Genomic DNA, 20,956 nt, shown 5'->3' on the forward strand with positions numbered 1-20,956 from the left:
AATGTATCGCCGATTCCCATTCTTCAAGGTGACAATATCGCCATCGTACCAGTTTCCAATGGCGCATTGATTGCACCTGCCGATTCATCTTTCAAAGGCATTGATAGCGTTATTGGCCTTACTATCACCCCTATAAATGGGGGCCTTCTAGTACTATCGTTTCATCTAAGTTCCTTTCAACACATTTCCATCCCATTCTTCCTGTTATCTTCCTCCATTGCTACTCACCATGTTTGGGGTTCATGGAATCAAAGTCTTATGGCGGCGTTCTTATCAGCCACGCCATGGCCCTTTGCATGGGCTTTTCTCTGTCAAGTGAGATCATATTGTCTTGTATTTGTTGTTGTTGTTGTTGTTGTTGTTGTTGTTGTCGTTATTGCTGTCGTCGTTGGCTCAAGATGAAGAGATAGGGAGGCTAATATCTTCTGTCTGGGAAGGTATTTGGACTATACACAGCTGACCACGACGGTGCTCGGATTATACACTGCTGCTCACCTTCATTCCCTGGCCCAGTGTGGCACTTTGCCCCTAACCAGTAACTTGCACGGTTCAATGTCCCAAGAAGTGGACTCAAAGTAGGTACAAGTAAGTCCGACGCTAGCCAAGTCTTTAATCGGTCCGAGGTTCTCTTCGCCGATGAGGGCCGATGAGGGTCCTCTACCTTTGGCGGGCTATGGAATTTTTTCATCCCTTCCTACTTCTCCACTTTCCTCCTCTTCATCTTCTCTATTGAAGACACTACTTTGGAAGACCGAGATGAGACCCTCGAGTCGGTAGTGATAGAAGATACTGCCGCTGAGGATGAACCCTCAAGAATTGATTAGACTCTAGGCTTCTCTTGCATATGTACCTTTTCTTCTTCTTTGTTTCAGTGTAAGGACCCTTGTGGGCTTTTGCAATCAAATGTTATGACCCTTCGAGGGTCTTTGTAATCAAGTGTTTTCTGAATACAAAGAGGTTTCTTCGATTTTATCTTTGATACTTGCTGCGTTTCCTTTATTTTGCACTTATGGAGACTTTGAATGCGTGACTCTGTCGGCTACTGCATATATTGAACCTAGGTGTGAAGATTTTTTCCGACCATTGACTGATTAGCATGGCTTCTCATGGAGCCCTTCGTCATTCCTTGGATCGAGCCTGGACCGAGCCGATGACCTAGGTTTGTCGAGACCCTTGCTTCGAGTCGAATGAAAGTAACGCTTCGAGCCATGAAATTGTGACATATCATTTAGGCTCCGTGGTAACCTTTGAGGAGAAATTTGCTCGAAGGCCCGTGGACAGGGATTGCCTCTGAGCTTTTCGAGGTCAGTCCCCGAGTGGAGGTTCGTTCAAATTCGGACCACTTGGAAACTTGCTTTGAATTAAGTGTAGATAGACTTAAGGCGCTGTAAATAGATTCTAGAAGAGGGTTCGTCCGAACTCAGACGGTACCCCGGGACCAAGCCTATACAGATGGAGTTTAAGTGCTTATTTCCTTAGAGCCTGACTTTTTTTTTATGGATGTCCTCGAGGTCGGTTTCCACCTCCGACTTGCGATGATATTATTGGCTTCTTGGAGCCTAACCTTTTTTTGATGGAGGTCCTCGAGGTCGGGTACCACCTCGGGACTGGCAAAGGTATTATTGGCTTCTTGGAGCCTAACCTTTTTCTGATGGAGGTCCTCGAGGTCGGGTACCACCTCGGGATTGGTGAAGGTATTATTGGCTTCCTGGAGCCTAACCTTTTTCTGATGGAGGTCCTTGAGGTCGGGTATCACCTCGGGACTGGCGAAGGTATTATTTGCTTCCGGGAGCCTAACTTTTTCTAATAGAGGTCCTCGAGGTCGGGTACTACCACGGGACTGGCGAAGCTATTATTGGCTTCCTGGAGCCTATCCTTCCCTTATACAGAGGTCCTCGAGGTCGTGTACCACCTTGGGACTGGTGGTGATGACATCGGTCAGTGTCTCTAATTGACTTTGGGGAAGGCGAATCGTCGCCATTTCTTCCATGTATAAATAGGGTTGTTTCTGTTCTTTTGGAGATTCCACCATTTTAAATAGTTACCCTTCTTTTTCTGCGCCAAGTCTTTCATTATTTCAGTACCAACATACTTGCACAAATCATGCTTTAGTTCTTTAATTTTGCCATAGCTATGGTAGCTACGTCGGGGTCTGTCCGGCAGGAAGGGAAGAGTTCCGCCTCCAGCACTCAGGACCAACGAGAGCATAACTTGCAGATCGCTTTGAGATGAGCACCTTGAGTTAGTGAGAAAAAATTGCGGATGTGAATAAAAAGTATTGTTACAAACATTTTCGCCGGACGAAGGCATCACGGATCGTGCCGATGGTTTTTTGAATGTGTACACGTATCCTTTCATACTGGGTCCCCTTGATAGGCTTGTGCTTGACTTCTGCTTAGAGTATCGGGTTACCTTGGCGTAGATCCATCCATCATTTTGGCGAACAATATTGATGGTGAGATTTTTTCGCGAAGAAGGCGGGGCTTGAATTTACTCTTAGTCATCTTATCAGGTTGTACCAGCCCTTTCACCATCGAGGTCTGCTAACCTTGCGATGCCGATCGAACACGTCTTTCATTGTTGATGATGAGGAAGATGGAGACAGGGAGTGGATGAGTCACTTCGTCTGAGTGCAGACCGCTGACCTTGTCCCCATGGAGCTTATGCAATTCCCTGAGGAATGGAACTATACACGTAAGTGGTGCCTTTCATGCCTTCTTAGTTTTTCCTATGGCAGAAACTGGTTTCATAATTGTGCCCTCTTTTCTACAGCGGTTTTATGGGCGCTGGGTGACGTTCCTGATTTGCCGGACTAGGTCCGAAATTTGGCGATCCACTCGACCTGTGATTAGCGCAAGTGGTGAGCTTTGTCCCAGGGCAGATGGGAAGCAAAACATCATGGTGAGTGCCATGCTATGCTTCCCTATCCCTTTCTTTATTTGGAGAGGCATTTTCCTTTTATGCGTATTAAACTTGCCGTTGTAGGAATCAAAGAGCCTTTCGAGGCTATGCCACGCTCCTCTGGAGAGAGGGAATGGTTGCTAGATTTTGGGATAAAGGATGACAGCAATAAGCGAGAGAGATGGCATTCAAAGAAAGGAAAAACGGGATCGGGGCTCCGGAGCGGAAGCATCGTCCAAGATTGCTGCGCCCGTAGTCCTTGGTTCTGGAAAGATGGTTTCCATGTTGTTGTCGCCCTCTTTTTCCGTCGATAGTACTTCGAGGGAAACTAGAAACCCGGGGACACATACACCGAGCGACTGTGCCTCGACCGGAGTCAGACCTTTCAGAGCTATGGGACCTAGGTTAATGGATGTGCGCTCGACCTTCGAGGAAGCCCAACGGCTTCACTTTGCGGTGAGTTTTAGCACAGGTCTTTCAAGCTTCGCCCCTTCCCTTCCTTATTGGGTTTTCTTTTGTAGGCATTCGACAAGATTAAGTTCGGGCTGCTTTATTATGAAGCCAGGCTGCGGAAAGCTCTCGATAAGGAGAGATCCCTTAGGCTCCTTTGTAATGGAAGGGAAGACGAGTTGGTACACTTGCGGTATAAGGTGGGCCGGAGCTTGAATTATGAGAGATACTTGAAGGAGCAGGTAGCTTTCTATTCCGGGTGAGCATGCATTCTGCCTTCTAGTTTCTGAGGCTAACGCTCCATTTATTTCAGTTGCAGAAAAAGACAGAGGCCTTGCAGCACCTTCGGGATGAAGTTGGCCGGGCCAAGCGTGAGCATGATGATTTAAAAACTTGGGCGGAGGCTCAGGTTTTAGAGGGGAAGGATGCTCTGGCTAAAGTTCTCGCTTTTGACGCTCCACTTAGCTTAGCTCGTGATAACGCTTTGGTTCAGACAAAAAAGATTACGAAGCTTGAGTTAGAGCTTTCGAAGGTACAAGCTGAGATCGTTAACGCACGAGCTGAAGATGTAATGAGCCGAACTAGGGCTGAACAGGAGATGGCGATCTATTTAAGGGATGTTACCGATGCTCAAGCTGAGCTAAGAAGGATCCTGGACCGCGAGGAAAGGATTGAAGAATACGCTCGCTGCAAATCTCGAACAAAGACCCTCGAGGAGATCCATGCTAGGGGTTTTGCTCTCTCGGAAGAGTTGGCGCGAGCAAGGGTAGACGAGCATGATGCTTGGTTACTTTTGCCTGATGCTAAAGAAAGCGAAGATGAGGTCAGCAGGACGTAGCCCCCGGAGAGACGTAGATTTTGCTATCTGTATGTAGCATTTTCATAGCATATTTGTAGCTAGAGATTGTGTTTTTTTGCATGTGTACAAAAGAAAACCTTGCGGCTTTATTTCTTTTGTATCTCTTTCTATTTTGGCCAGGTGAACTGGTCGTCGAGTTGGTAGGAATCTTTAGAGTCGTGATACAGACTTGGGGCTCATTAGGCTAGCCCACAGGCTCTTACGCTCTTGGTCGACGCGACCTTTTATGTGGACGGGCGACAATGGCTCTTACACATTGGGCCGCTGCAGCCTTTTATGTGGGCTGGCGATAATGGCTCTTACGCCTTGGGCTGATGCAGCCTTTTAGTGTGGGCTGGCGACAATGGCTCTTATGCCTTGCTCTTAGGAATATTTGATTAACTATTTTGGGTTCAGTCTCCGAATCAGATTACGACTCGAGCTCATTTGACCCTTAAGTTTTGTATTTGTGTGGGCTGGCAACAGTGTCTCTTATGCCTTGGGTCGAAACGACCTTTTATGTTTGTGGCCCTGAGGCTCATTAGGCTAGTGACAATGGCTCTTATGCGTTTGGTTGTTGCGACCATTTATGTAGGCTTTACTTTTCCCTCGATAAGGATTTTTTGAAATAGTGTTTGCATGACTCTTCGACGGCTTAATAAAAAACCTCGATTATGAGTCATTATATGGCGATTATCGAGCACCTCGGGAGGTTTGGCTCGGAGGCTGAGTATCTCGAAGCTGATGCTTAGGAGCTGACATGGTCGAAGATTTTTTGCCTATATCGAGGGTAGCCTGTTTAATCAGTTCTTTTCGAAGTAGATTCGAAGTAATTGAAGGCCTGTGATTTTGTAGCGACAGTCGGGCATCCCCGAGTCGCGTTTGTTCGGCTAGTACAGCCGTGTAACCGGAGTCACTTTTGTTTGGCCGGAGTCATTGAATCCCGAGCGAAGTATTTTCGGCATTTATATCAAAGGTATGCCTTTTTAGGGGTCTTACAAGTTCGATATATAGCCAAAACTTTGGGATCCGGTTTATGCATTTAGTATGGTCTTACAAGTTTTACATGCCGTTGAGGTCTTACAGTTTTGGATACTTGGTACAAGTATTGTTCATACCTTGCTTGAGGTCTTACAAATATAGTTGCTGCCTTATTAGGTCTTACGAGACCAAGTCTGCCCGTTCGGGGTCTTATGGCCTCGGGTTTTGATAAGTCGATGGAGGTGGCGCTTGATGGTAGTCCCCGAGTCATCGAGGGTTTCTAGACTCGAGAGCCATTATTTGAAAAGTTTGTATTGCCTCATCGAGGGCTTATGATTTTGGGGATCCCGACCCTGAGGTCGTGCGTTTTTTGAGATTTTGACGCCAGTCCCCGAGTATTGGGGCACTTTCGGCATTGGAGACGTTTCGCGATTTTCATGTTGCCTCATCTGACGGCTTATGAGTTTGGAGTCCCGACCCTGGAGGTCGTTGGGGTGTTGAATTGTTGACGCTAGTCCCTGAGTGTTCGGGACATTTTCGGCGGAGGAGTCATATTTGTGGAGGTGCCGAGCTTCTTTTGGAGTGTGAGATGCTTTGATAAAAGATATTATTCCATTATTTGGTACAGGTGTACATGTTTTTGCCATCGGGGGCCTGGCTATATGAACACGGTTCGTTTGACCGTTTGGCTCGGTACATCATTTTCCTATTGGGGCCCATCTGGTGTTTCTTGGTTTTTCCGAGCGGATGGCCTCCCGAGGGGGGGATGTCCCCTATTGTTCGAGGTTGATTGCAAAAGAAGCCTTGAATACTTGTTAAGTCTTCCTTAGGTAGCATATGGATGTTGCCTCGTTAAAAACCTTACCGGTAATGCCCTTTTCAGGATAAAAACTCGATCAAAGGAAAAGAGTGCAACGGAAGATTTAAAATCTTAAGGTCTTAGAGATGGGTTAGCGCTTTGACTGCTTCGGTCGGACGCCTGCATAAGGGTTAGTATTAAATACGAAATGAAAAGGGAGATGGTTATACCTTAGTTTGGGATGTGCTGGTGATGTTTCGGAGACCGATATATCCTAGTTATTCAAGATGAGGTCGCGGTACGTCCTTTACTTTGTTTAATTGGTCTTAATCGATGATGTAGTTTGATTACCATTCGGCTCTTTTGCGGGTGGAGGCATTGGTGTCCGTGCCACATCGTGCACCGCTAACATCTCTCTCGCCGCATGTTGTTCTCCGTAGACGATTTTAATCACATTTTTTGTCGGGAATTTAATCATTTGGTGGAGAGTGGATGGTAATGCTCTCATGCATTGTATCCACGACCGTCCGAACAAGGCGTTGTACCTCACATCTCCTTCGATGACATAGAATTTGGCATTTTGGGTTGTGCCGGCCAAGGTGACTAGGAGGGTGATTTCTCCTTTCATTGTTTCACTTGCCATGTTGAATCCGTTAGGAGTCGAGTGGCGGGCACGATTTGGTCAAGTAGACCGAGCTGCTCTATCACCCTCGACCTGATAATGTTGGCTGAGCTACCTGGATCCATGAGTACACGTTTTATTTGAAAAGAATTTACAAGGAAAGAGATTATCAATGCGTTATTGTGAGGTTGAGACAAGGTCTTGGTGTCCTCTTCGCTGAATGTGAGGGCATCCTCGGGTATATAACCCGGGTTTGCTTTTCTCTGGTGATGGATATTTTTGTCCTTCTTATCACAGGTTCCTGCGGGGCATTGACGCCTCCTAAGATCATTTGGATGACATGTTGTGGCTCATTTGTTTTATTCTTCTTGGCCGCCTCTCTTTCTCGGAACTGATTTTTGGCTTGGTCGCTTAAGAATTCTCGGAGGTGAACTTTATTGAGTAGTCTGGCTACTTCTTCTCGAAGTTGGTGGAAATCCTCGGTCATGTGGCCGTGCGTGTTGTGAAACTCGCACACCAAGTTATGATTCCTTTGTGAAGAATCAGATTGTACAGGCTTCGGCCACCTAGCATCTCTGATTTTACTAATGGCAAATACGCTGTCTGATACATCAACATTGAAGTTTTATTCTGATAAGTGAGGTGCCCCCGTTGGCCCTGCGTTCCTATCGAATCTGACTCTGTTGATGAGTCCCTGAGGATCATTTCCTCAGTCTATCCTTCTATCATTGCAAGGTGGGTTGCGCCTCGGTGCATTCCTGCTATCTTCGGTGTATGACTGATATCTTTCTTTATTTGGCTTTGGTTCCTTCGTCGGAAGCCTGCTTGGGTATACTAAGCCCGATGGGGATCCCAGCTGGTGATCTTCGGCCATAATTTTTGACTAGTATCGGTTGTGGACATCCGACCAGGTTACGACAGGATATTTGACCAAATTCTCTTTCAACGGCCTCGAAGCCACCAAGCTTCGCTCATTCAGACCTTAAGTGAAGGCCTGCCCCGCCCAGTCATTAGAAACCGGTGGTAGTTCCATTCGTTTTGTTTGAAAGCGAGATACGAATTCTCGCAGCATCTCGTTCTCCCTTTGCTTGATCTTGAAGACGTCATATTTCCTCATTGCTATTTTGATGGCACCGGCATGTGCTTTTATGCAGGAGTCTGCTAGCATGGCAAATAAGTCTATGGAGATAGGAGCTAGGTTGTGTGACCATATCATGGCCCCCTACGAGAGTGTTTCCCCGAACTTCTTCGGTACGACGGACTCGATCTCGTCATCCTTTATGTTGTTGCCCTTCACTGCGCAAGTGTAAGCAGTAACGAGCTCATTGGTTCTGAGGTCCCATTGTATTTTGGGAGTTCTATCATTCTGAACATCTTTGGGACAGATTTTGGGGCCGCTTCCTCCGGGAACAACCTTTCTAGGAACTTCTTCGAATCCACACCTATCATGACTGGGGGTGCGCCCGGAATTTGATTGACCCTGGAGTTGTAGGTTTCGATCTTTTTGTCGTTGGCTTCTATCATCTTCTCGCCCGATTCGATCTTCCTGGTGAGGTCCTCGAGCATTTTTATGATGACGGGATCGATCATCGACCCGTTATTGCTCGATCTCTCCGGTACCTGTTCTGCCAGGGGAGTTGTCCCTGGCGCTACCGTGCTAGAAGTTTTCTAGTGACTTTGTAGTTGAGAAATAGCCAGTTGTTGTGCCTGCAACATTTCAAAAATAACATGAATGCTAACCTCCCGTTCTTCCCTAGTTGGGGTTTTCTGAGGTTCATATGGATCTCCCTGACGCACGCTCTTGTCAGTATGCGAGCTTATATCAACCCGTTGGGCATCGCGTGAGACTGTGTCTATGAGGATTGGTTCTAGTTCATTCCCAGGGTTTTGTGGTAGAATACCAATACATGAAACATCCACACCGTTTTCTCTGTCGTCCTCAAGATCGTTGTTTTCACTTCCATTCACTGAGTTAGACATATTAACCTGAAATCGAAGATCTTGGGCAACAAAAGGCATGAAAGATATTTTGCATTATGTAGCTAAACCAGCAAGAAAATAATCAAATATTATTTTTACCCCCATGGTGGGCGCCAAACTGTTTACCTTGAAAATGGTAATAACAATTAAATTTGATTATGGGACTCTAAAAATACGTGATCTATTTTTATGCTGGTTTTAAGTAGTTGATGTTATGAGTGTGAGACTTAGAAGCAAAATGGGGGTTGGGAATAGGGTGATAATCAAACCATTAGGCTAATTATTGGGGCCTCGAGCTTGTCAATTCGGGTCTTGAGGTCGTTTCCAGACCTCGGCCGGGAGCTATCGAGGGGGGTCGAAGTATGACTAACAGTTGGAGTAAAATTAACGGAGGTTCTTTATGGCCAATGATAAGAAATAAATGGAGAAAAAATATGAAGATAATAAATGAAAGCACTAATATCAAGAGATTATGTTAAAGAGCAAATGGAATGTTCTTGTATATTTTCGTGTGGAGCAACTGAAGCAACAACCATTTACAAAGTGATAAGGATCCCCTTTATATAGGAGGGGAATCCCATCATAGTACAACAAGCATTAATTACAAAGATACGGAGATGTGACAACTAGATAACACCCTGATTCTGGTCTTAGAGTAGTCCACTAGGCTCTATCAGTCCTATCTGTGCTCCTAAGGAGCTTCCCATTTCTACTATAACCGAGATCGTCATTATCCTGAGTACGAGTGTCGACGACCCTCGAGGGAGGGTACTCGGTCCGTGGTCTCGAGCCTTCAAGGTGATCTTCCGAGATTCATTAATAACGAGAAATTGACCCCTCTAATTTCGCCGTATACACTTTCAAACAAACCCCCTTAAGTTTCTTTATTTTCAATTAACCCCTACAAATTCTAAATGACTTACAGATTGTGGTGAACAGGAGCAAATAGGCAAATAGACGAATCAAGAGCAAATAACAAAGCTGAAAGTGAACATGTGAAAACTCAAACTAATCCTAACCTCCAAAATGAGCCAAATTTAAAATGAAACAACACAAATGTTCTTTAGACTAACAAATTTGATGATGAAAATACTAGATGATGGAATACAAACTAAACCTTGGCTAATTAAGCAGTGATTAAACTAAGCAGTTAAAAGTAAAACTAATTAAACCAAAAAAAATACTAAAACTAATAATCAACTGAACTTGCTTTATAAGTTAAAAGGGTTAAACAAAACTAAACCAAATTAACAAATCATAACCGGACAAACTAATGATTCTGAGGATAGATACATAGATTAGGGAAACTAAAACCTACTGACTAAGCATGAGAGGAAAACACCTAACAACCCACAAGTTAAGGCTACCTGAACATTCTTCATTTTGGTCAAAGAAGGGAAAAATAGAAGGAGACAGAGTAAAGAATGAGAGAAGAAGATAAAGGAAAAGGAGAAGGAAAGAACGAAGAAATAGAAAGAGTAGGGGAAGATTAGATATGCCTATATCTGAACTGATGGCAGTTGGCTCAGGCGAAATCCGGGCTGCTCCGATTTAAGCCAAAATTAGTGTTAATCGAATGTTCTTGTTAAGAATAAACGATTGACATCAGTTTCAGGCTAAATCGTCCTTGGAAACTTGAAGGCCTGGGACTTAGGTTTTTTGCATGTCACAGATCTGAAATTTGGCCAGATTGAACGAGGTTTGAGTAAAAAGGTTTAGGGATTTGGAAAGGGGAGGGGACGATGGTTGCAGGGCTAAATTTTGGGGTAATTTGGAGAAGTTCCACTGCCGTGAGGCGATTTCCAGCGGAGGAGACGGTGGGGGAGATTTTAGGCTGCTAGGGTTTCATTAATTTAGAACTGGAGAGTGAAAATGAGAGGGGTTTTTGGGGGGGAGGGGTCCGAGTTCGGACAGCGATATATGAAACCAAGGCCAGTTCCCAACCGTTGGATCACACAAGATCGACGGCTGGGATTTGATTGAACTAAAAACGGTGTCGTTTGACTTATGCAAGGGGCGGGACCGGATTTGGGTAGGGGTTGGGTCAATTCTGAGCCAAAATTAATTGGGCTTAACATATTTGGCCCAAATTGAGTCCCAAACAAACCTTTCTTCTTTTTTTTTCTTTCATTAAAAAATTTCTTTTTCTTTCATTAATTAATTAAGATCCTAAATTAAATCATAAATTAATTTAGTTTGCAAAATTAAACTAATTATATAATTGTGATATTTATAAAATTAGTTGATCCTAAATTAAAGAAAAAAAATTACTAAATTAGCATTAAAGGCTAAAAATGTAAATTGAAAGATATTTTTGTAGACATGTAATTTTTTACCCTCCCCAAGATTTTACATATTTTAGCATTTAAATATTTAATTTAAGTCTAATATAGTTATTTCAACTAATTGACCTTTTTACTTTAATTCGTCACAAAAATAAAAATTACAAAAATATTTTATTTTATGTACCTTTCATAAAATTAAAAAAATACAAAATAATACCTTATTTTTATCGTTATATAATCTTGAAAATATAAAAAAATATAATAGTTTCATGTTTTAATATAGTTTAGTTTAATTAATTAGAATTAGTTTTTGCATTGTCTAGTATTTCTATCTTTTATTAAAGGGAGTTAGCTAAGGTGTTGGACCACAATTTTAAGAGTCTTAGAGCCCAATTTTAGGACTCGATTCGGATTTAGCCTATATATCCAAGATCAATACCTAATACCCATTAAGCTAACCTTAGAGACCCTTTTAGACTTTTCTTTTTAACAAAATAAAAGAACCTTAGACTTAAAAGAAAAGAGGGTAGCCGTTTTTCTTCTGATTTGGACTAACCTAGACACAAAAACAAAAAGGATAATCCCTACCAAAAAAGGGCATCAGCCGAAAAAAGACCAAAAAAGAGGAACCCCCCCCCCCCATCATCCTCTCCTTCAACAGAGAGCTACCATTTCTGACCCCATCGCCGGTCACTCCCACTCCCACCCCTTCACCATCGCTAAAAACCAAACGGAGACACCACCCTCATTCCCGATCAACCACCAAAAGCTTCACAGACCTAAAAGAAACCCCCCCCCCCCCGCCTCGAACTCCATCTCAAACCCTAGCCGTTCCAGCTTCTTCACCTTCAACCGGCGACCCGAAAACACCAAAGTCGTGCCGCTGCCGGAGAAAACCACTGGTTGTACCCACTTCTTCACCAGACCCATCACCCACCCCCTCCTATATTGAATTCTCTCACTAACACACACACACACAGGCACAAGACGGACAAAGAGAAAAGCAGAGAATGGCCATAACACCCCCTCCTCTTGAAGATCCCTGCCGTCGCTGCTCTTTCCTGTCTCCAGACACGCCGGAAAAATCAAACACGGCCACACTCTTCATCTCCAAGCCATAACAGCCATAACAGCCATCACAACTCCACCAAAGCTCACCCCTTTCTGTCGCCATTTCAATCCAAACTCACACCAAAACTCAATGAAAACCGAAATCGAATTCCTTCCTAATGATGTTTATTTGAAGTTTTTAAGTTGGGGTTAGAGATTTCCCTATCAAAGCAGAGGTGGTTTCCAGTCACATGAGTCCAGCGAGTACAGTTCGAGGTTGCCGACAAGGTTCATAGTACAAGCTTTTGTGCCTATTGTTATTTTTCGGTCGAATCTAAATTACGGGAGTCCATTATAATGGAGTTTCTTCAGTAGAGGGAAGTTTTTTTTAGCTGCAAAAGGTCCATCTCTCTCTTATCTTAATTTTAATGATGCTATTGTGATACTTATCTGTAAAATTACTTGTACTAATTTAGTTGATTGTTTTAATTTGACTGAATGTATTATTGTTGGTGTGCTACATTGATGGCTATATTAGTTGATTTAAATCTAAATAAATGAGAAGGAGAATTGTAATGCTTCAATTTTTTGGACATGGATATTTGCTCTTGAAATAGAGAAGTAATTGGCGAAACATCAACCTTGCACATATTAACCCTAACCCGACAAAGGAACAACTGCTAAGTGCGGTGACGACCTGGCCGGTCGTCTTAAAAATTTATGCCCCGATCCCCTATTAATTGCTTTTTCCGTGTTCATTTGTGCTATTTTGATTTTTCGGTAGGTTCGTTTTTGAGTTTTGGAGAGTTTTGGGACACTTAGTCCTTAAATGAGAGCTTAAGTGTTCGAAATTTGACCATAGTCGGAGTAGTGTGAAGACAACCTCGAAATGGAAATTTGCTGGTTTCATTAGCTCAGTTGGGTGATTTCGGGCTTTGGGGCATGTTCGGATTGTTTTTTGAAGGTACGGAGTAGATTTAGGCTTGACTTGGCAAAATTAGATTTTTCGCGATTTCCGGTTGGTATAGAATTCTGAGAGTTACAGTAGTTCCGTTGTGTCATTTGAGATATGTGTGCAAAATTTCAGGTTATTCAGATGTGGTTTGGTTGGGTTTTTTTATCAAAAGGATAATTTAGAAGATTTTGGAATTCTTAGTCTTGAATCGGATGCGAATTTGTGTTTTGATGTTGTTTTGAGCATTCCGAAGGTTGGAATAAGTTTGAATGAGGTTATGTGGTATGTTGGTATGTTTTCTTGAGGTCCCGGCAGCCTCGGGTGAGTTTCGGATGGTCAATCGGACCATTTGATGAAGTTTGGAGTTGTAGAAAATTGCAGATCAGTGCTGTAGAGAAATGACATTCGCGTTCGCGAGTGGGTCCTCGCATTCGCGAAGGGTCAGCAAATGAAGCTGGGAATTTAAGCCTTCGCATTCGCGAAGGGCTAGGCGTGGGGTGGATCGCGTTCGCATAGAGGAAAAGTGGTCAGCTAGGTTTGAGGTATTTTATTCATCGCGTTCGCGAGAGAGGGAACGCGATCGCGAAGGGTGGTCTGAGTAAAGCATCGCGTTCGCGATTGGGAGGTCGCGATCACGAAAGCGGAAATTTGGTCAAAGTTATTTTGTTCTTTGCAAACACGAGGCTTTGACCGTGTTCGCGAAGAAGGATTTTAGGCCTGGGCAGAAGGATTAAATAGTCATCTTCTCCGCGATTTTAGGGTTTAATTCTTCCATTGGTGGTCGTTTTTGGAGCTTTTTGAAGAGGATTGAAGTGGGATTCGAGGGGAATCATTTGGAGGTAATATTTTTGACTTCATAACTCATTTATATGTGACTAAATACCTAATTGGTGGTGAAAAATTTGGGAAAAAGGGGTAATTAGGGCTTGAGATTTAGAGACCTTAAATGGGTATTTGAGAGACCAATTGAGGTCCGATTTTGGTACTTTTGGTATGAATGAACTCGTGAGAGTGTGAGAATTCTGGAAATGAAATTTTACCCGATTCCGAGACGTGGGCCCGAGGGGCGTTTGGGTAAGTTTACCTAATTTTGGCGTATTAGCTTAGAATTTTTTTGTAGAATCAGTTGCTTGAAGTGTTATTTGCATTATGAAATTGAACTGAATAAATTCGGGCCATTTGGAGTCGAGTACTCGTAGAAAGAGTGTGGTTTCGGATTGATTTGAGCTAGTTCGAGGTAAGTGGCTTGCCTAACCTTGTGTGGGGGACCTTCTCCTTAGGATTTGGTATGTTTGGTAATTGAAATGCCTTGTACGTGAGGTGACGAGTGTGTACTTGTGCTAATTAGTTGAAATTCAGTTTTCATTAAGTAATTACTAGTATGTTTCTTTTCCTATTTTTATTACTTGCACTATTAAGCCTGTTGTTGGCTTAGGAAAGCATGTCTAAGTGACTTAATTGCTTTACTTGCTCAAAATGCCTTACCTGAATTCTGTGCAACATGCTAGGCTAGACTTACTTGTTGGCCTTAATATGGAACTTGATATTTCTGAGTATTTTCCTGTTTTTGCTGTGTATTTACATTGGGACTACGGATGTGGGATTTCGGTAGCTCCCCCTTGTATGTTTATTTTGGGACTAAGGATGTGGGATTCCGGTAGATCCCCTTACACAGTTATATGGAACTATGGGAATGCACCTGGTTGATTCCCCCAGTACTACTTATTTACATTTGGTACTGCGGAACGCGATTTCGGTAGATCCCCGCGTACTATGAGTTGGACTATGGGACGAGATCCCGGGAGATCCATTGGATATGTATATTTGAGACTATAGGACGGTATCCTAGGAGATCACCAATTGTTATTTTGGTGCTGGACCGTATTTCTTCCTGTGTTTACCTTGTCTCTATAATAGTTGTTGTTGCCCTTTATATCTGATATTGCTTTTATTTATACTTTTCTGCTCTACACTGTTGAACTTTATATTTTATTTAACCTCAGTAGGGCCCTGACCTTCCTTGTCACTACCCGACCGAGGTTAGGCTTGGCACTTAGTGAGTACCGCTGTGGTGTACTCAGACCCTTTCTGCGCATGGTTTCATGTGCATATCCAGGTACTGCTACTCAGTCCTATCACCCTTAAGGCGAGGAGACTGCTCCAGCGACTTCGAGGTATATCTACCGCGTCCGCAGACCGAGGAGTCCCTTTTTATTCTCGCTTTTAAGTATTAGCCCTTCGGTATTTCTGTTCTTGTTAAACATTCTGGAGTTAGAGCACTATGTAGTATCCTTAGCTTGTGATTCATGGGTTTCCAGGTTTTTGGAATATGTATTAGTTTTGAGAGTTAAATATTGTGTATGTCGAGCGGCACTTTTAAACGTTGTTTTATTACTCTATTTTTGTTTTAAATTGCTTTCTTTTCTTCCGCAAGTTTGGTTTATTTTCCATATTTTAGGCTTACCTAGTCGTAGTGACTAGGTGCCATCACAATGGTTCACGGAGGGCGAACCGGGTCATGACAAGTGCTGTGCAACAACACTTCTCATCGTAGCGAGTTGAAACCACGGAACCTGGGAATGCCTAACACCTTCTCCCGGGTTAAAGAATTTCTTACCCGGATTTATGTGTTCGCAGACCATAAATAAGTGTCAACTTCCTCTAATCGGGATTTTAAACCGGTGACTTGGGACACTATAAATTATCGCAGGCGGTGACTCTGAATTTGAATAAATAATCCCATTTCGATTTTTGTCACTTTAATTGGAAAAACTCCCCTATACCCCTTTTGGGGAAGAAAAAGGAGGTGTGACAACTCTGGCGACTCTGCTGGGGAGAAGAACCCAAAATCTCTGGTTCAGGGTTCAAGAATTCGAGCTTGTTTTTGTGATTTTTACATGGCTTTATTTATTGCTCATATTGCTGTATTTGTGGACGTAATGTGCTAACTGTTGTTTATGTACCGCTTTGATATTATTTGATTTATATTAAAATGACTTCTTAAGCCTCCCGTATGAGTTTTCTAAAAATGGCCCACTTTTCTGTTAGAAGTTATACTAAATAGAGCAAGGTTGGGCCAACAACAAGGCCGGGTAGACTTTCGTGCTCCTGGTACGTTGCCCCCATCTCAGCTCGAGCTGTCCTCTCGGGTTAGCCAGGTCTAGAACACAACCCGAGGTTTAAACCTACAATAACATAGCCTCATGCCGGATCCCTAGTAGGAACGTTTGTTTGCATCACGCGCATTTGACTTAGGGGACTCAACACAGGGGTTGGGTCCGTCTAGGACAAGTGTACCCAAAAATAAAAGACCATTCTGATACATCCTATGTGCTACATGTTGCAATTTTTGAGGGTGAAAGGGGTCATTTGGTAGACCAATGATGGCTGATGGTAAATGAGAAAAGAGGGTGAAGTGTAAAAGTGAAGCAAGTGGCCCAATTATGTTTTTTTTCACATTTGTTTTAAGAAAAATTGAACAAAAAACAAAAAAATTAAAAAATCCAAAAAGATTTTGCACTTTCCCCATTATTTTTCAAAAAACAAAAATAGACAAAAAAATATGTTTTCTTTAATTAGTTGTTTTTTTAATTCTCGACCATATCCAATCTTCCTGAACTACACATACATGATTCTCGTCTTTCGTAGCATGATATGTATACAACCCACATAGGGTCCGGTCTTCCTAGTAAGTCTTAGGTTCTTGGCTTCGAGGGTCGTAGCCAAATCTTGCATCTCTAGCCACTTTTGGCTACATTGGTTGTTTTTAAAAAAATATGGCTATTTTCGCAAAGTGGTTTATTTAATTGTCTGAAGAGTCTTCAATCCACAATTAGGTGTCTCTTTACTTTAAGGTCCATCCTTATTAAATTTGCATGTCTAGCCGCTATTGGCCACATTGGCCGTTCTTGCAAAATGGGGTCATTTTCACAAAAAAGTGGTTTAGTGACCCATGTATTAGAGTTATAAGTCCACAACAAGATGTTCTATCTGTTAAGGTCCATTGTGTTGAATTTGCATGCTTAGCCGTTTTTGTCCACATAGGCCATTTCGACAAAATCAGTCATTTCTGCAAAGTATTTTTTTCATGTCTCAGAGGTCGCCTTGTTAAGTTTGCACTTTTAGCTTCCTTTTGGCCACGTAAGCTATTTTACGCAATCATGTTTTATGTAATGTTCTAAACCCTTAACTCTATTTGGTTTTAGTTTTCTTATAAAGGTGTGGATCTACTTATCGGAATTTGAGCATGACAGACACCCCAAAACCGTCTGGTTAGGATTGTTGCATCCAGGAGTTGCTTAAGGAGATTTTTTTTATGTTTTGAGACTGTTTCTTATTATGTTGTCTTGTACTTTATAGTCATGTCCAGTAGTAATGATTCATTTAGTTGTCGTCGGAGTTTGTCGTAGTATAGTTGAGTTGAGTCTCTTGTTATCATATTTCGTGTTTTGTATTTGAAAATAAAAAAAAGTTGTAATGAATAATCCACAAAGATTTTTATTTTTAAGTTTAATTTGTCCATTACTTTTTCCGAACTATGCAAAGATCTGATTCATGCGGCGTCATGATACGTAGGCAACCTACATATGGTTCGATCGAATCATTTTATTTTAAAGTAAAAGAAAAAAAGAAAAAAAGATATGAAATTATGGGATGTGAGAAATAAGAGGAGAGAAAAAAGTGATAATTAGAAAAAAAAAACAAGGAGTGCTACAAAAGAAAAAAGGAGAAAAAAGGCCAGGAGAGTAAAATTGGGATGATGTCATATGACCTTGCGACCTTCGAAGTCATTCTAGAACCATTAATCGATGATAGGTGCATTGCACGTAATGTGATATTATCACATGATAAATGCTCTAACTCTAACATGTTGGCTTTGTTTTGCTCCTCCTTGTTATCCTTGTTATTAATCACAGGAACGTGGTTAGTTTGTGGCATTTGGGCTAGTCATCCATACACGCTATGTCAAATAGCAAGACAACCATGACTAGTAAGGAATTGGACATAGGTGTTGTTGATCTGTCAAGGGGGATTGTGGAATCGGAATTTGAGTTGAAAGAAGAGGCCCAAAGGTTGAAACACCAGATAATAGATATGTACTAGGATTTGATTAGTGGGCATCCTCTACCCTCATTCCCCACTAACTACATTGAAAATCTTGCTTCCATCCCACTACCATCACAATCCCAGATTTCTACTGCTGATGATCTCTCCCCACAACACGCCCCAGGTTTTACCTCTTGCCACAACTACACTGGCACCTTGCCTTATCATGCTCCACCAGCCAATACAGCTTCATACCGCGCGTCATTAACTACTCTCGTTTTTGCACCTCCTCCACATGCCATCATCCCTCTATCTTCTAGTGGAACCTTGTTCAAAGTTCCTGATGCCCAATACTATGCTCCAGAACCAACTTTCTAGACCTCGGATCAATACTGTTGCACTCCTCATTTTGGGCCTCTCGTTGAAATTGAAAAACCCGCTAAGATTGTGGAGCAAGATGAGGTGTTTAGAAAAGTGAAAAGCCTAGTGCGGTCTTCAAGGGACATGCAAGAAATACGGAGCCACATTCTCCCAAATCGTCCCTCCCAGAGCACGACATAAGTAAGTCTTGGTACTTGAAAAGAGTAACCCAAGAGCTTCTGGATAAGGATCAAATTGTAGTGAAAAGCCTTGATACACCAAACATTTATCAAAATTCCTTGCCAGCACATGTAGAGAGGCACACGATTAAAATAGTTCGAAGAGAAGGGAAGTCCAAGAATTCTTTCAAGTTCGTCGCGAGGGTTCGTGTATGTGAAGGTAATCCAAGTATGTCTATAGGCTCTACAAAAGAAATTCCCTTGACGATCGAGGGGACGACAGAGGAACTAAGTCCGCTTAATGTGAAGAAACATGTGATGTTTGCAAAAGGGTCTTCGAACGGTGTTGGGGCAAGTCGGAAAAAGCCAAAGTTGGTGGTACTAGGGATCCCAAGCAAGCCTATTGTAGTTGTGAAAGGGTATCCCATTACCCCTGTTGTTATTAAACCAGTGACTCAGTTGCTAGCGGTTGAGACAAAGACTGTCCCGTGGAACTACAAACGAGCAATAATGACACACAAGGGAAACGAAGTGGAGGAAGAATTTGTTGAGATCGGAGGACCGACTCATTTCGGGGGATGTTTTACTTCCAAAGAATTGAGGAAGGCCAAGCTCTCCAAGGATAGCCAAATGCCAGTGAAGAAACTGGTTACCGAGGAAGAGGCCGGAGAGTTCTTGAAAAAGATGAAAGTGAAAGACTGTTCCATTGTTGAACAATTAAGGAAAACTTCAGCTTATATTTCTCTGTTATATTTGTTGATACATTCGGATGAATACTGCAGGGCCATAATTAAGATTCTGAATGAGGCACATGTTCCTGATAAGATCACAGTGAATCAAATGGAAAAGATTGCTAGCAAGATCTTCGAAGAAAATAGGACATCTTTTGGAGATGATGAACTTCCTATAGAGGGTATGGAACACAATCGAGCTCTTTATATCACGGTGAAATGCGAAAATTATTTTGTCACAAGGGTGTTGGTTGATAATGGCTCCAGTGCAAATATTTGCCCTCTGTCCACTTTGCAAAAGTTGAATATCGGCACTGAGAGAATCCACATGAACAGTGTATGCGTTCGAGGATTTGATGGGGAAGGAAAAGATTCTGTTGGAGATATAATGCTTGAATTGGTGATATGGCCAGTTGGTTTTAGTGTGAAATTTCAAGTGCTATATGTGGTTGCCTCCTATAATTTGTTATTGGGTAGGCCTTGAATACATGCGGCTAAGGCAATGCCATCTTCTCTACATAAAATGGTAAAATTTGAGTGGAGAAAACAAGAAATAGGTATGCATGGTGAGGATGATTTATCTCTTTATGACAATTCATCTGTACCATTTGTTGAGGCTGGAGATGATAAAGGACCTTTAGTTTACCAAACTTTCAAAACAATGTCCATCGAAAAGATTCCTGAAGGAAAATGCATTCAAAGGTCGAGGATATCACCTTCAGTTTTCATGGTAGATAACGAGATGTTGAAGTATGGTTGTGTGATGGGTAAAGGTCTGGGTTCATCTCTACAGGGTATTGTGCATCTAGTGTGACCATGTGGAAACATTGGTACATTGGGGTTGGGATTCATGGCCACGGAAAAGAAAAGAAAAAGGGATAAAAAACAGGTTGAGGAGGCGTGGTCACTTCCCAAGCCTACCCCACACATTTCCAAGTCATTTATCAAGCCGGGGATTACAAAACTTCCAATATCATCCGTGTCGAAATCAACAATTGACTTTAATGAAAGGTCGATCAAAATGTCCCAAAATCTATTTGATGAGGTCGATATGTTTGAAATTGGTGAAGGTTTTAGTGATGAAGAGGTGCATTTTGTTGGGCCAAATGTGAAGCTTAGCAATTGGGAAGCCGCTCCTCTCCCCACCCGAGAGGAGTTTTGGTAGTTTGCTTTGTTTTTCTTTCTGTTATCTGGACTATTCAAAAGGTTGTAACCCAGATTTCACTTCTGCTTGTTTTGATGGTCAAACCCTTTCTATTCTTTTATTTTCAGTGGAATCCAAAATTTTCTTCTTTTATTGTTACTCCTAATATATGTTTCAATTTGTTTTCCTTTATATAGTTCTTGTTATGTTGGTTCTAATGACATGACATGCATGCGAAGTTTTTAGCCAGATCTTGAAAGCTAATCTAATCATGGGATAATAAAACATAGTTTTGAATATGATAAAAGATGCGTTTGAGGAAACAAATAAAGATTCACGCATTCTGAGATAACCTGAAGCTTGAATTGAGTGAAACTGAGGCAGTTAGTCTAGGAAGTCAAGAGGTTGATAAGAGTATACAACAGAGAAATGTCTCTTAAATAGTTTGAGGTAGATCAGTCAGTGTTAAAATGCATTCTTCCACATCAAGTTGAGGCTAAAGGCAAGTTTTCCCCAAACAGACAGGGGTCGTTCATTGTAACGGGAGTGTTGCACAATGGTGCTTTGTATTTAACAGATATAGAAGGCAAATGTGTAGAAATAACTGTCAATTCTGATGTAGTCAAGAGATATTA

Source organism: Nicotiana sylvestris, chromosome 12 (genome assembly GCF_000393655.2).
Source record: "Nicotiana sylvestris chromosome 12, ASM39365v2, whole genome shotgun sequence".
Lineage (NCBI taxonomy): Eukaryota > Viridiplantae > Streptophyta > Magnoliopsida > Solanales > Solanaceae > Nicotiana > Nicotiana sylvestris.